We start from the raw sequence: 13,832 nt of genomic DNA, 5'->3' as shown, positions 1-13,832 counted from the left end.
TGTTTGAATTCTGATTCAAACAAAGCAATCATAAAAAAATTTTCTGAGACATTTGGAAGACGTAGATAAGTAATATTAAGAAATTATAATTAATTTTATTAGGTATAATAATGGCATTATGATCATTTTTTTAAATCACAAATATTTACCAAAGCTTTTATCAGTAAAATGATGTGGTGCCTAGATATATCTTAAAATATTCCATAGGGGGGAAAAAAAAGAAATAGGAATGGGACAGATGACACAAGAATAGTAAAATGTTGACCATTGTTGAAACTGGATGATGGGTAGTATTTTGTGTATGGCTGAAAATTTTCATAATATAACTTTAAAACACACACACACACAAACACACACACACACACACACACACACACACACACATACAAAGTCTTTCAGTCAGCATGCAAAGTAGATGCTCAAAAAAATTATTACATTAAAAAAATTCTACTATGAATTCTGTAACCATTGCTCTCCTCTGTGCCCTTAAGTAGCTGGACAAAAAAACCTGACCAAGGATGGTCTTGTTGCCGAAAGATTGGCCCCTGTCCCTGAAAAGCCAAATAACCCAGAGACAAGGTCTTGGAGCTTCAAAGAAAAGAAGCAGTTTTATTGCTTTGGCAGGCAAAGGGGAATCACAGCAGACTAAGTGCCTTCAAAACTGTGACCCCCACCTTGAGGATGAGATGGGGTGGTTATACAGCCATAGCTCAAACAATACAGCATCCAGAACGATCAACAGAATCACTTTCCCATCAGAAGACTTAGAATGGTGACATGATGTATCCAGGCAACCAATTCTATGGAGGCTACTGGTTAGATCTTTTTATCTCGTAAGCACTCAAGGTGTGGTCTTCTTGGTAATTCAGGCTATTTTGTAAGGTTACAGTCCTGTGACCTTCTCCTTGGAGAAGGACTCAGGGACCAAGCGTGATTATTATTTTCAATTACTGGAATAAAGTAGACACCATAAGATCAACAGCTTTAGTTTTAACAATGGGCTTGGAACTATGAGTAGCAACCGGTCAGTCAGGTCAGTTGACCATTTTAAGGGCAAGCATAAGAATAAGCAAACTGTTAGCCTAAGGGTGGCCATTTTATTAATCCTCCTTCAGTCTTTTCATGACTCCAGTCCTCATATCACTCAAGAGTGTGAAGAAGGGAAGCAGTTCTTGAACCAGGTACCCAAAATACCAAATGTAAAAAGAAATTATTTATAAACTGACCTACAATAACCTTGAGAATTTCTATTCATCAAAAAACCTTTTAAAGAAGAATTAAAAGGTAACCCTAAAGTAGGATATATTTAAAGTGAAACTCCTTGTCTTAAGTCTGTATTTTTCCCCAGCCACACTCAGCCATAAGGACAGACATAGAGTAGAGTAGGCAGAGTTAGGTTTACCCAGATTTGGGTTTTTGTCCTGTCAAGTACCACAGGGAATAAATCAATATTCTAATAAACTGTAAAAAAAAAACAAAAAAAAGTACCCCAGGGGACCATGAGCCAGGGGTTTGGGTTTTCAATGCATGAGAGTGACTGTAAGGCAACAGACTTTAACGGCTCAGATTGCAAAGGAACTGGGGTTGTGACGGCAGAAGAAGAGTCAAAGATGCTCTGTACGCAGCAAGGAAGGGTAAGGAGGATACTTACTCAATCTTTAAACCCAGTGGTATGAGGGGTAAGGGAGAGAAAGAGCTCACGCCCCTTTCATGAAAGGCCTATGGGGGAAGCTGTGTCCTGAAGTTAGAGCAGAAAAGTGTAGATTTAGAGAAGAGGTTGAGGCTACAGAATGTTTTCCTGACAACGGACCTTGGGTTCCTGAGTGCATGGGAGAAGGGTATATTATTAGTCAGGGCTCTCCAGAAAAACAGAACCAATAGCTTACATATAGATATATAAAAAAAAGATTTATTATGAGGGATTGCCTCATGCAATTATGAGGCTGAGAAGTCTCACAATCTGCCATCTGCAAGCTGCAAAGAGAGCTGGTGGTATAGGTTCATTCCAAACCTGAAGGCCTGAGAACCAGGGGAGCCAGTGGTGTAAGCCCCAGTCTGAATACAGAGGCCAAGATGGCCACTGGAAGGAGAAGATGGACGTCCCAGCTCAAGCAGAGAGAGCAAATTCCCTCTTCCTCTGCCTCTTTGATCTATTCAGGCCCTCAACCGATTGGCTGATGCCCACTCCCATTGATGAGGGCAATCTTTTTTACTCAGTCTGCTGATTCAAATGCTAATCTCTTCCAAAGACACCCTCCCAGACGTACCCAGAAATCATGTTTAACCAGCTACCTGGGAACCTCTTAGCTCAGTCAAGTTGACACATAAAATTAACCATCACTAAGGGTTTGGGGTCAATGTGGAGCAGGGAGTAAGTCACACTGAGGCATATACAGAGGCACTAGTCTGCTGGTGATTGAGGTACCCAGGTATGTGACCCATCCTGACGATCTTTGAGGAGAAGGTGGGTGATCAAAAAGAGTTACACCTTCCCTCTTTGGAATGATCTGGTCTAGGGTGATGAGAGCTCAAATGAGGTCCAAGGCAGAGATGGATAACAGAATCCCTGGAATGCTAGAACCAGCATGACGGTAAAACAGAAAAGTCAAATGTGACTCGGATCTTTCTGGTCTGAGTGACTAAAGTCATGGGGATATTCTTACCTCAAGTAAAAAATTCAGTAGTTATATAGGAGGTTTGACAGAGCAAATAATTAGTTTGGTGAAATAAGGAATAATTACCATAGGATTAAATTAACTCAAGAACATAGGATGGTTTCAAACAGTGAAAATGTTTTTGCTGCCGAGTCCAAACTTGTTCTGCTTGCCGCACGACAGGCCAATAAATCGGGAGACGAGCTGTTGGGCCAAGGAGTATCGACTTTATTCGGAAAGCCGGCAGACCGAGAGGACGGCAGACTGATGTCTTGGAGAACCATCCTGCTCTAGTAAAAATACAGGCTCCTTTTATACAAAAAACAAGGGAGAGGGTGTGGTTGGTTGTTGTAATCTTCTTGCTGCAGGCATTCTTTGTTCTTGCAGCCATCCACGTGGGCCAGGTCATGGTGTCCCTGTAAACTTCCAACAAAAGTTATTCTCTACTACATTTTGATTAAGACTTTCTATGAAATTGTCTTTCTTTCTGAAGAAAAACTTTTAAGCTTCAGTCCTTCCTAGGAAGGACCAGAGAATAAGTATTAAATTATTATAAAGCAATACTGAAACAGTGAGCGAGGTGTCTTGTGTTTTTGTTTTGTTTTTCTTTAATGTGCTCAATGTTTATTGGAGTTGGCATGTGATGTTCCAGTTTGGCTATTACAAATAGTCTAAGGCAAATGCAAATAAAAAACTACAATGCAATACTTCTAACCACACTCCACAAGGGAAAAAAAAAAGAAAAAGAAAAAGAACTAATACTGGAGTGGGAGGGAAGGGGACAGGGCACAACCGCTGAAGGAATGACACAGCAGTTGAGGACAGGACAAACTGGTTAGAACCAAGATGGCGGAAGTTTTCACTTCCAGTAGACCTTGAGCCTCATGGCACACCCACAGGTGCCATGACAGTTCCTAGGCTGCCCATAAAACGTCCAAAAGTGGGCAGGGGGCGTTTCCTGGAAGTCCTCACCCCTTCCCCAAAGTAGCTGGAATAATCCTCCTACTCATTAGCATGTGAAATACACAAGCCCGTAAAACGTAACAACCCTGCACCTCGTGGTCGCTCTAGCTCTGTCTCTTGCCTTCTGAGATGGCCTGCACTCTGTCTATGGAGTGTGTATCTCTCTAAATAAACTTGCTTTCACTTTACCATGCCTTGCTCTTGAATTTTTTCCTGCGCAAGGCAAGAACCTGTTCTCCCCCAACACCACCAAGTGCTGGCAAGTATATGGAGCGTGTGACTCTCCCAGACACTGCTGGTATGAATCAGTACAATCACTTCAGATTAACCATTTGGCAGTGTTTACTAAAAATGAACATACCACAAGTTTCTTCTGTACAGCACAGGGAACTATATTCAATATCTTCTAGTAACCTATAATGAAAAAGAATAAGAAAACAAATATATGTATGTCTATGTATGACTAAAACATTATGCTGTACACCAGAAATTGACACAACCTTGTAAACTGACTATACTTTTCAATAAAAAAAGAATGCCAAAAAAAAAAAAAAGAACATACCCATATCAGCGACTCCACTTCCAGGTGTAATACCACACATATGTTCACAGCAGCACTTTCTATAAAAACCTCCAGCTGGAACTAACCCAAATATCCATCAATGGCAAGATGGATTAATAAACCCACTTCATTAGTTCATACAATGAAATACTACAGAGCAATAAGAATGATGGACTACAGCTCTGCAAAATAGCGTGATCTAATTTTGTGAATATAATGTTGAGCAAAAGAAGCCAGACCACAAAAAATAATGCCTACTACATGATTTCATTTATATAAAGCAAGAGTCATCAAACTACAGACCATGCGCTGGACACATGTTTTTGTAATTAAAGTTTTATTGAAACATAGTCACATTCATTCGTTTGTGTATCATCATCAGCTGAGTACTTGTGACAGCGACCATCTTGCCTGCTAGTCTAAAATATTTATTAGCTGGCTCTTCAAGAAAAAAATATGCCAACCTTTCATGTACAATTGAAAAACAGGCAAATTAATCTATGGTGTTGGAAGTCAAGACCAGAAAACTGTAAATATTATTATGAGTTTGTCCTCTTCTTAAAAATCACTAAAGAAAATTTCACCTAGACCACATATGTGATAACTATTACAAATAAGAATTTCTGATTTTTATTCATTAGTATTGTGTATATTATTCTGCCCTCACTAAGACAGGTTTCCATGGACACGCTCAAAAGGATTGTAGTAGAGGTAAAGCATTAGTTTAGAAAATATTGTTTCTGTAAGTTTAAGACTAATTTAACCAAGGGCAATTTTCATATGCACACACGCGTGCACACATACCCCACAGGTGACATCTGGCAATGTCTGGAGATACTGGTTGTCACAAGTTGGGGTTGAGGGTGCTACTGGTGTCTAGTGGGTAGAGACCAGGGATACTGCTAAATATTCTGCAACACACAGGACAGCCTCCCATAATAATTACCCAGCCCCAAACATCAGTAGTGCTCAGGTTGAGAAACCCTGGTTTGATGAATGTCAAAATAAATTTAGTGCCTCTAGAAGAAGTCAGATATAAAATGATAATAATAGTAATAATAAAACTAAAGCAGTGCTCTCCAACAGAACTTTCTGCAGTGATGGAAACTTTCTATATCTGTGCTGTTCAATAGCCATTAGCTATTTCCCAAAGGGGAAAGCTGGGGGGGCAGGTAAATTAGGAATTTAGGATTTGCAGATACAAACTACTAGGTATAAAATAGATAAACAACAAAGACGTACTGTATACCACAGGGAACTATATTCAATATCTTGTGATAACCTGTAAGGAAAAAGAATATGAAAAGAATATAGATACATATCTATAATTAAATCACAATGCTGTGCACCAGAAACTAGCACAACACTGTAAATCAACTACTTCAATAAAAAAAAAAAACCTTATGCTTTCCTACGTCTTCAGTAATATTTATCCTTATTTCTTGACTCCAGTTCAAATTATTTATTTAAACTTTGCTTTGGGGGCCTCCATGACTGTTTTTGTGTGGCTTTAATTGTAAAATTAAATTGTAAATATTAAAGATTGTAAAATATTTCAAACATAAAAAATAATATATTAACATATACCCACCCACTATGTTGCCTTATTCAGGTCATTTTTTACATTTCTGAGCATTTTAAAACTTTTTATTACAGAACATTTTGAACATAACACAGAAGTGGATAGAATAGTGTAGTGAATCTCCATCATGCAGCTTCACTAATTATTAACATTTTGTCAAAATTGCCATTATAGGTCTTTTAAGAAAATTAAACTTGATAGAAACAGTTAAAACTAAGATTTTGATCACGAATTAATTTTGTAATTTTTAGAGTGTCTTTTGTGCATTTTTTTCCTTTTAATCTGTTATTGTGCTGCACTACATTGATAGATTTTCTGATGTGTTCTTTGCATTTCTATGGTAAATCCTACTTGGTCATCAATTATTATTATTTTCATATACTGTTGGATTTGAGTGGCTTGTATTTTATTTAGGATATTTACAACACTGTTCATAAATGAAACTTGTTTATAATTTTCTTTTCCCATGTAATCTTTGTCCTGTTTGGTATTAATGTCATACAATTCTCATCCAATGAGCCGGGTATTGAAAGGTAGTCTCTATTTCTTAGGCACAAAGTGTTACATTAAATACTAAGTCAAGTTTGTTAATTGTGTCTCACAAAATTTCTGTCCTATCTTCAACCTCTGTAGTCTATATGTTTGTTTTTATATTCTTACTTTTTTTGGTTTGTACACTCTATCAATATAAGTCATAAGAGAGAGTTTTGTTAAATGTTCACAATATAATTGTTAATTATAAATTTCTCTTTGTAATTCTATCAGTTTGAAATTATGTTGCTAGTTGAACAAAAGTTCAAGAAATGGTTTCATCTCTTTACTTTAAAGCTTTCTATACGTTGGGGTGGTGGGTATAGCGGCAGAGAGTGTGCTTGGTGTGCATAAAGTCCTGGGCTCAATCCCCAGTGCCTCTGCTAAGAAGGGAAAAAAAAAGCTTTCTTATGTTGTTTCATTTAGCTGTGACTTTTATGAGCTGTATGTCACTGGATTTTGTTTTATCTACTCAATCTTATCGTCTCTGTCATTTGTTGAGTTTATCTGTAAATGTTTCTGATGATGACTAACATATCCAAACCAATTTTATCTTCTTAGCATTTGTTTTCTGTTTACTTATTCCTTTTCATTTCTTTTCCTACCTCGGCTAGTTTGAAAATTAGAGATTGCATTTCTATAATTCTAGTAGCTATCTTTAACGTTTCTATCCATACTTAAGTATAAATTTTCTTAACAAAATCTAAAGTTATTCAGTATTTTTATCCCCTCCTGAACATAACACAGATTTTTAATACTCTTTAACTCTCTACTGAATTACCTCTCCCTCTATAATAATTATATTGTTATCTAGAGTGTCGTTTTTACTTTTTTAATGCAATAAATTGTTTTCTTTTTAAGGTCATGGGCAACAGGTAATTAAATTTGCTGACATATTTTGTCAGTTTCTAGTCTCACTGCTATTTCTCACACCCCACTCCTTCCCTCTGGGGCTCACTTGTGTCCTCGCTGAAGTACATTCTTTAATAATTCTTACAGTGTAAAGTCTGTGACTGACTAATTTTTCTAGCATCTAGGTATGAAAATGTCCTTATTTTGTCCCCAGTTTTTTAAAATGACATTTTAATAGGAAATAAAGGTCCAGGTTGCAGTTATTTCCTGTCAATACCTTGAAGATACTACTCTATTATCTATTGATGCCACGAGGAATCTGCAATTTAGACTAATTGTTGTACCTTTGAAAGTAAGTTTTTACTCTCTTCAATAACCTTTTATATTTTCTCTGTATCATTGATGCTTTGCAATTTCACTTCAATGTATCTAGTTGCGGATTCTTTTATCCTGCTTGGTATTCAGCACTTTTGATCTAAAGACCCATGTCTTCAATTTTAGAAAATTATCAGCTTTTATATCTTGAAATAGTGTTTTGCTTCCATTTCTCCAACTCTCTTACTTTAGAATTCCTGTTTTCAATCCTCCATGTCTCTTAACTACCCTTTCATGTTTGTTTTTATTTTTGTTTTTTGCTTTTGGGTTTTTTTTGTTTGTTTATTGTTTTGGTGAGGGGTGGGGGAATTAGGTTTATTTATTTATTTTTAATGGAGTTACTGGGGATTGAACCCAGGACCTTGTGCATGCAAGGCACCCACTCTACCACTGAGCTATCCCCTTCCCCCTCATGTTTATTTTTAATCTTTTTTTCTCTGTGGGCTCTGTTTTAGGGGAGTTCATAGGGACTACTTTTCAATTCACAGAAGCTGTCCCTTTAACTGTGTCCAGTCTAGAGTTTATCCTCTCTATTGTTTTTTTTTTAATTTTTCAATTGTATTTTTATTTTAAAATGCATAATTGATTCTTTTTCATATCTACCTATTCTTGTTTCTCTTCTGCTTATTTTTATTCATAATTCCATGCACTTGTGAATAAAAACTATTCTTTCATTATTCCCTTTGAACATTCTAATCTTGTTAGTTAAAAATCTTTGAGGGCTGTTTCATAAGTTATTATTGCCTGCAATAAATAAATAAAATATTGATTTATAGTTCATGTATCTTGGCCTTAGATTTTCATATGTGTTTTTGAAATTTTGACTGGTGAGGTCTTTTGAATGGCCAGTGGGTGGATCTCCTTTCTCCACTGTCTTTTTCCTATCCTCTCTAGAATTTCTTTTTTCTTTTTCTTTTTTTTTTTTTTTTTTTTGAAAGGGTAGGTAATTAGGTTTTTATTTATTTATTTATAATGGAGGTACTGGGGATTGAACTCAGGACCTCATGCATGCTAAGCACGAGCTATGCCCTCAACCCCCTCCCCCAACCCTAGAATTTCTGATGAACCCTTCACTCCACTCCCAGGAAGCTGAGTTCAAAATCAGGTTTTATGATGGCTTTTCTGAAGTCTTGTCTGATAGTATCCAATGGATGACTTGATTTAGTTCCAGGTGCCGAGGCTGTATTGGTGTCCTCCCCCCTTACTAGATCTACAGCTTGCTAAAAGTCAGAGTCTCTATAAATTATTGGCAATAGCCTCCTCCACCCCCCTCAATCTTTTTACTAGATGAGAAAGTACCATCCCTCCACTGGCTTTAAGCAGAGCCCTGATGACTGTCTTCCTTCCTATACGGGTTCGATTTAGCTTCCTTTATCCTGCAGAACCACTATGAGCTTCCAGAATCCTGAGGCTTTATGACACCATCATTTTCTATCCCTGTTCATTTTCTGTCCAAGCAGTTGTTTACCTTGCTTTTAAGTCCAGCTATATTTTTTTTTTCCTTTTTCACTTTTATGTTATGTTTGTTGATGCTATAAATTTAAACTAGAAAGAATGTATTGTGTGCTATCGTACCAGAAAGCCAATTCCATAACTTGTCACAAGTTGTTCCTTTGTCTACCACCTCTCAGCACTGGTCTGTCTCCAAATCGTCAAAACTGCTCTGAAGCCACTTCCTTGTAAACGCTTTCTGGATATAATACACCTATACTATGGAAACTTTTCCGCTCTGCCTTTAACTGTATTATAATTAACTGTCTGTGTATCTGTCCTCTTAACGGCCTGACCCACATGTCATAATTATTCTTGTACCTTCCAGAATCTAGCAGATTGTTTAGTGCAGGGTAGGTACTCAGTAAAAGTTGATTTTATTAAGCGGAATAGAATGGAGCAAAAGCCCCAAACACATTCAAGAGAACTGTATTTTAAACACTTACATCCAGCCTCTTAAAGCCTTTGTATCACTTTACTGTTCTTTGAATCTGAACTTTAATTAGAAAGGAAATGGAGAAGACAGATTCAGGAAATATTTCACAGACCGAGTCAATGGGACTTGCTGAGGTAATAGATGTGGTGGACGAAGAAGACACCAGAATTAATTGCAAGATTTCTAACACAGGTATGTAGACAGCTAGAGACAGTGTCGCCCAACACAATGAACACTGAGGAGAAAGCAGATGTATACGAAACATTAGTTTATGATGTATTGAGTTTGATAAACTTTTCAGACTTCACATGCATGCCTAAGATTGACATGGGGTGCTATGTTTATAATACATTTGAGAAAAATCTCTGGTCACAAAATTTTATCTGGAACGTAAATGGTGTCATATTTTGATAAAGTCATTGGAAATTATCCACAACAATTTAGGAAATGTAATAAATAAAAACATCTTGTGTAAAATTGTCATTCTCTCAGAGTTTGCATAATTTCTCTTGATGAGGCATATAACTGTTGAAGCATTTGCTTAATTGATAATTTGTGCATAATTTTCTAAACTTTGGAACATAATTATCATCACTTGTGTCTGAGTTAACACTGAAATGAAACACTTTGGTGAAACGTTTTAGACACTAACAAAGTTTTAAAGACAGCAAATAAGGAAGAAAGAGGAAATTTTTCATTAACATAAGAACAGCAGGCTTCTGTCAAACTCTGTACAACTTAGCATGTCTCAGGGTAAAATAAATTTGGACATAATCAGGGCATTAATCTAAAGCAAAATTGAATGCAATTTTAATGAGTTAAACCAAGATCAGAAGATTTTAGTTTTAATTCCAATTACCTATTTGAATGTGGACAAGTCATTTAAAATCTCCACACCTCAGTCCCTCAGTCTCCTTATCTTTCAAAGGAATTATCATTTAGGATTCTTCCAATCCTGCCAGTCTGTTATTCGTGGATTTGATCCTCATGCACGCCTCTTGTTTTTCAATTTCTCATTCATTAATACCCACCCTGCTTACCTCAGTCTGTTGGGAGAATTAAATGAACTAATGCATATACAGGAGTTTTGAAAAGTTAAAAATGCTTTGCAAATGTAAAGTATAATGATGTTATAAGATTAAAAATCATGCTGATGAAATTTATTTGAAATTGAACAAGACTCAATTGGCTACTAGCAGAACCTCACTTCACAAATGGTCAAAATGAGGCACAAAGTGGATATAATAAGACAGAGTGTTGGCACCGCTCTCGGGCCCTAGATCTCACCAGTTGGCTTAGGAAATTACATACTTTGATGGCTAGCTTCCATCTGATTACTAAATTATAGCACATGCATATTTATTTACATGTAAACTGTAAACAACTTTTCAACCCTAGAGGCCTCGTCTTCTTTGTCAAGATTTGATATATGATTGTGCCAAAACATTACGTTGATTTTAATTACAGCTGAAAGAGATCAGTGAGATGTTCTCTTGTTACAGATGAGAAAACCAAGGCCAAGCTATTTTAAGAATCTGCTCAAGGTCACACAGCTACCTAGTAACAGAGCTGTTTCCCTCTCGTGGTTTACATGGGCTAGGAAAATATGCCAATATAGATAAAATAGTCTGTATACTATGTTATTCTAAATCATTATATGTTTAATGATTACATATTTTGGACAAAAGTAAAACGTTCTCCTTCAGTATGAAACTGAGGGTGGTCATCAGTTAGATTCGTTAAACTGTAGCTTGCTCAATAACTAATAACCTGAAACCTGTCTTCACTGACTAAGCTCACTTTAATTATTTTTGCAAATTGCAAACCCTTCAAGCTTCAGATAGTAAAGATAATAGATCACAAAAGTCCTTAACCACTCCCTATAGATGTGTAGTAATGGTGCCTTACGTTGTTTTTCAGGAAATTGGAGTCAGCTTTTGTCCAGTACAGACCAGCTAAGACTGGCTGGGACCACTAATCCTCAAACCGGGCCTGAGCAAGTATCCAGTGAATGATCTTTTTATGTCAGAGAGCCAAAAACTCCGCCCTCAGAGCATGCTAAGACTGCTGCTTTCTGAACATGCATCCCGTGACACAGCATGTAACTCAGGTACACCTGCTCAGAATACTGATGACATCACCTTTTTCTTGCCTCCAATCATCTTCCCCCACACCTCAGGCTACCTTGCTTCCTAATCCCATAAATATCCCAAGCCCCTCACTTTGGGGAGGCAGATCTGAGACTTGTTCTCCTATTTCCTCGATGGCTGCCTCATAAGTAAACCCTTTCTCTGCTGCAAAGCTCAGTATCTCAGCCTTTGGCTGGCTGCGCCTCAGGCAAATAGACCTGGTTTGGTAATAAATACTGTGGACCTCCAGCTCCTACAGTCAAGAAAATATGCATTTCAATCTTGTTTTTCTATTTCCAAAATCTTCTACTTTCCTTTTTTAAAATCTAAATTATTTGAGTGGTAAGAAAGGGGATATTAAGTATTTATTTCACTCATATTCCTATAAAAACTAGTTGGGGAAATAAGTATATCTCAACCAAACTCTAGATCAAAAAACACAACAGGAATATAAAAAGGAATGTATATATATATATATAACTGAATCACTACGCTGTACACCAGAAACTAACATAACATTGTAAACCATCTATACGTCAATTTAAAAAAAAAACCTACAGAAAGCAGTCTACTTTTAAAGTCACTTTTTTTGTGAAAATTGTCTTCCTTTATAAGCTGAGCACACATTTATGAGTAGCTACGAAGCACAAGGCACTGTGTTAGATATTAAGGGAGACGAAGAAATACTCGTATCCTCAGATCCCTTTCACCCAATGAGTTTGCAATGTAAGTGTCACTAGAAGCGGAATGGCATCTTGCAATGCTGCAAATTTTCATTGCATTATAAATAACTTCCCATTAAAAATTTCCTATGAGGGGGAGGGTATATACCTCAAAGTGGTAGAGCACACGCTTAGCATGCACGAGGCCCTGGGTTCAATCTCCAGAACCTCAAAAAAAAAAAAAAAAAATCTCCAGAACTTCCTCTAAAAAAAATAAATAAATAAATAAATAAACAAACAAACCTAATTACCTCCCTCCCCCCCCAACACACAAAAAGTAAATAAATAAATAATTTCCTATGGAGTTGAATAAATAAATCATTTTGAGGTTATAAGCTTTAGATAGAAAATATATGAATACATATCTTAACATTTTATTCCAATTTCCAACATCATAATTTTAATTTTTTTAATTAATCAGGAAAATTCCTCTATGCATTTCTCAAAATTTATTTCTTTCAGGTCTGTATTTCATTATAAGCATTAGCAAGTAAATTGATTTATGAGCACCAATAATCTCACTGGATGAAAGACTTTTGTTTTTCTGCTTCATATCTACTTAAGTCCCTGGTCAAAATTTCCAGCCGCATAGTTTGAGACATTTCTGTTAGTGAATCAGAATAAGCAATGCAGAAGTAGTCTGCATTAGCTAAGGGCCAACTTGTGTTAACCAAAGAAAGGAAGAGAGAAGAGGGGGAGGAGGGAGGAGGGGATGAGGGGAGAAGGAAAGAAAAGGAGAAAGGGAGGAAGGGAAGGTTGAAAAAGAGGTACCATTCACGATAGCTATAAAGCTCATAAAATATCTACAACTCACCATGAGGCAGTTTTCTATAAAGAAAAGTATAAACTATGGAAGGACAGAAAAGAGGACCCAAACATATTAAGTTCTCTAAAGGAATGATTGTATAGAGACAGAAAGTCCCACCGGATTAATTTATATATGTAAACATTCAAATACACAAAACCAGAATGGTGATTCCTCAAAAATTAAACACAGAATTACTTTACAACCCACTTCTGGGTACACACTCAAAAGAATTAAAAGCAGGGACTCAAACAGATTCTTGTACATCAATGTTTATAGCAGCACTATTCACAATAACCAAAAGGTAGAAAGGACCCAAATGTCCATCAACAGACAAATGAATAAACGAAATATAATATATATATATATTATATACACACACATATATATACCATAGAATATTATTCAGCCTTAAAAATGAATGAAATTCTAATACATGCTAAAACATGGTTGAACCTTGAGGACGTTATGCTGGGTGAAATAACCAAGAGACAAAAAGACAAATATTGTATGAGCCCACTTATGTGAGGTACCTACAGAAAGCAAATTTATTGAGATGCAAAGTGAAAGAGTTACCAGGGGCTAGGGTGGGTGTCATATGGAGTCATTGCTTAATGGGGACAGTTTCAGTTTGGGACGGTGAAAAAGGTCTGGAGATGAATAGTAGTGATGGCTGGCCAGCAATGTGAATGAACTTAATGCCATTGAAGTGTGCATTTAAAAACGTTTA

General features: G+C 36.6%; 1 non-coding gene across 1 annotated transcript; it reads right to left on the bottom strand.

The window, feature by feature from the left end:
- Window positions 1-7,852: 7,852 nt before the first annotated feature.
- On the bottom strand, window positions 7,853-7,921 carry TRNAA-UGC (transfer RNA alanine (anticodon UGC)). Its single transcript has one exon. It is a non-coding gene; the product is annotated as a tRNA-Ala (tRNA).
- Window positions 7,922-13,832: the final 5,911 nt, after the last annotated feature.

The sequence above is a fragment of the Camelus dromedarius genome, chromosome X (genome assembly GCF_036321535.1).
Source record: "Camelus dromedarius isolate mCamDro1 chromosome X, mCamDro1.pat, whole genome shotgun sequence".
NCBI classification, from domain to species: Eukaryota; Metazoa; Chordata; class Mammalia; order Artiodactyla; family Camelidae; genus Camelus; species Camelus dromedarius.
The sequence above is the reverse complement of the archived record's forward strand: the minus strand, read 5'-3'. Positions and strand labels throughout refer to the sequence as shown.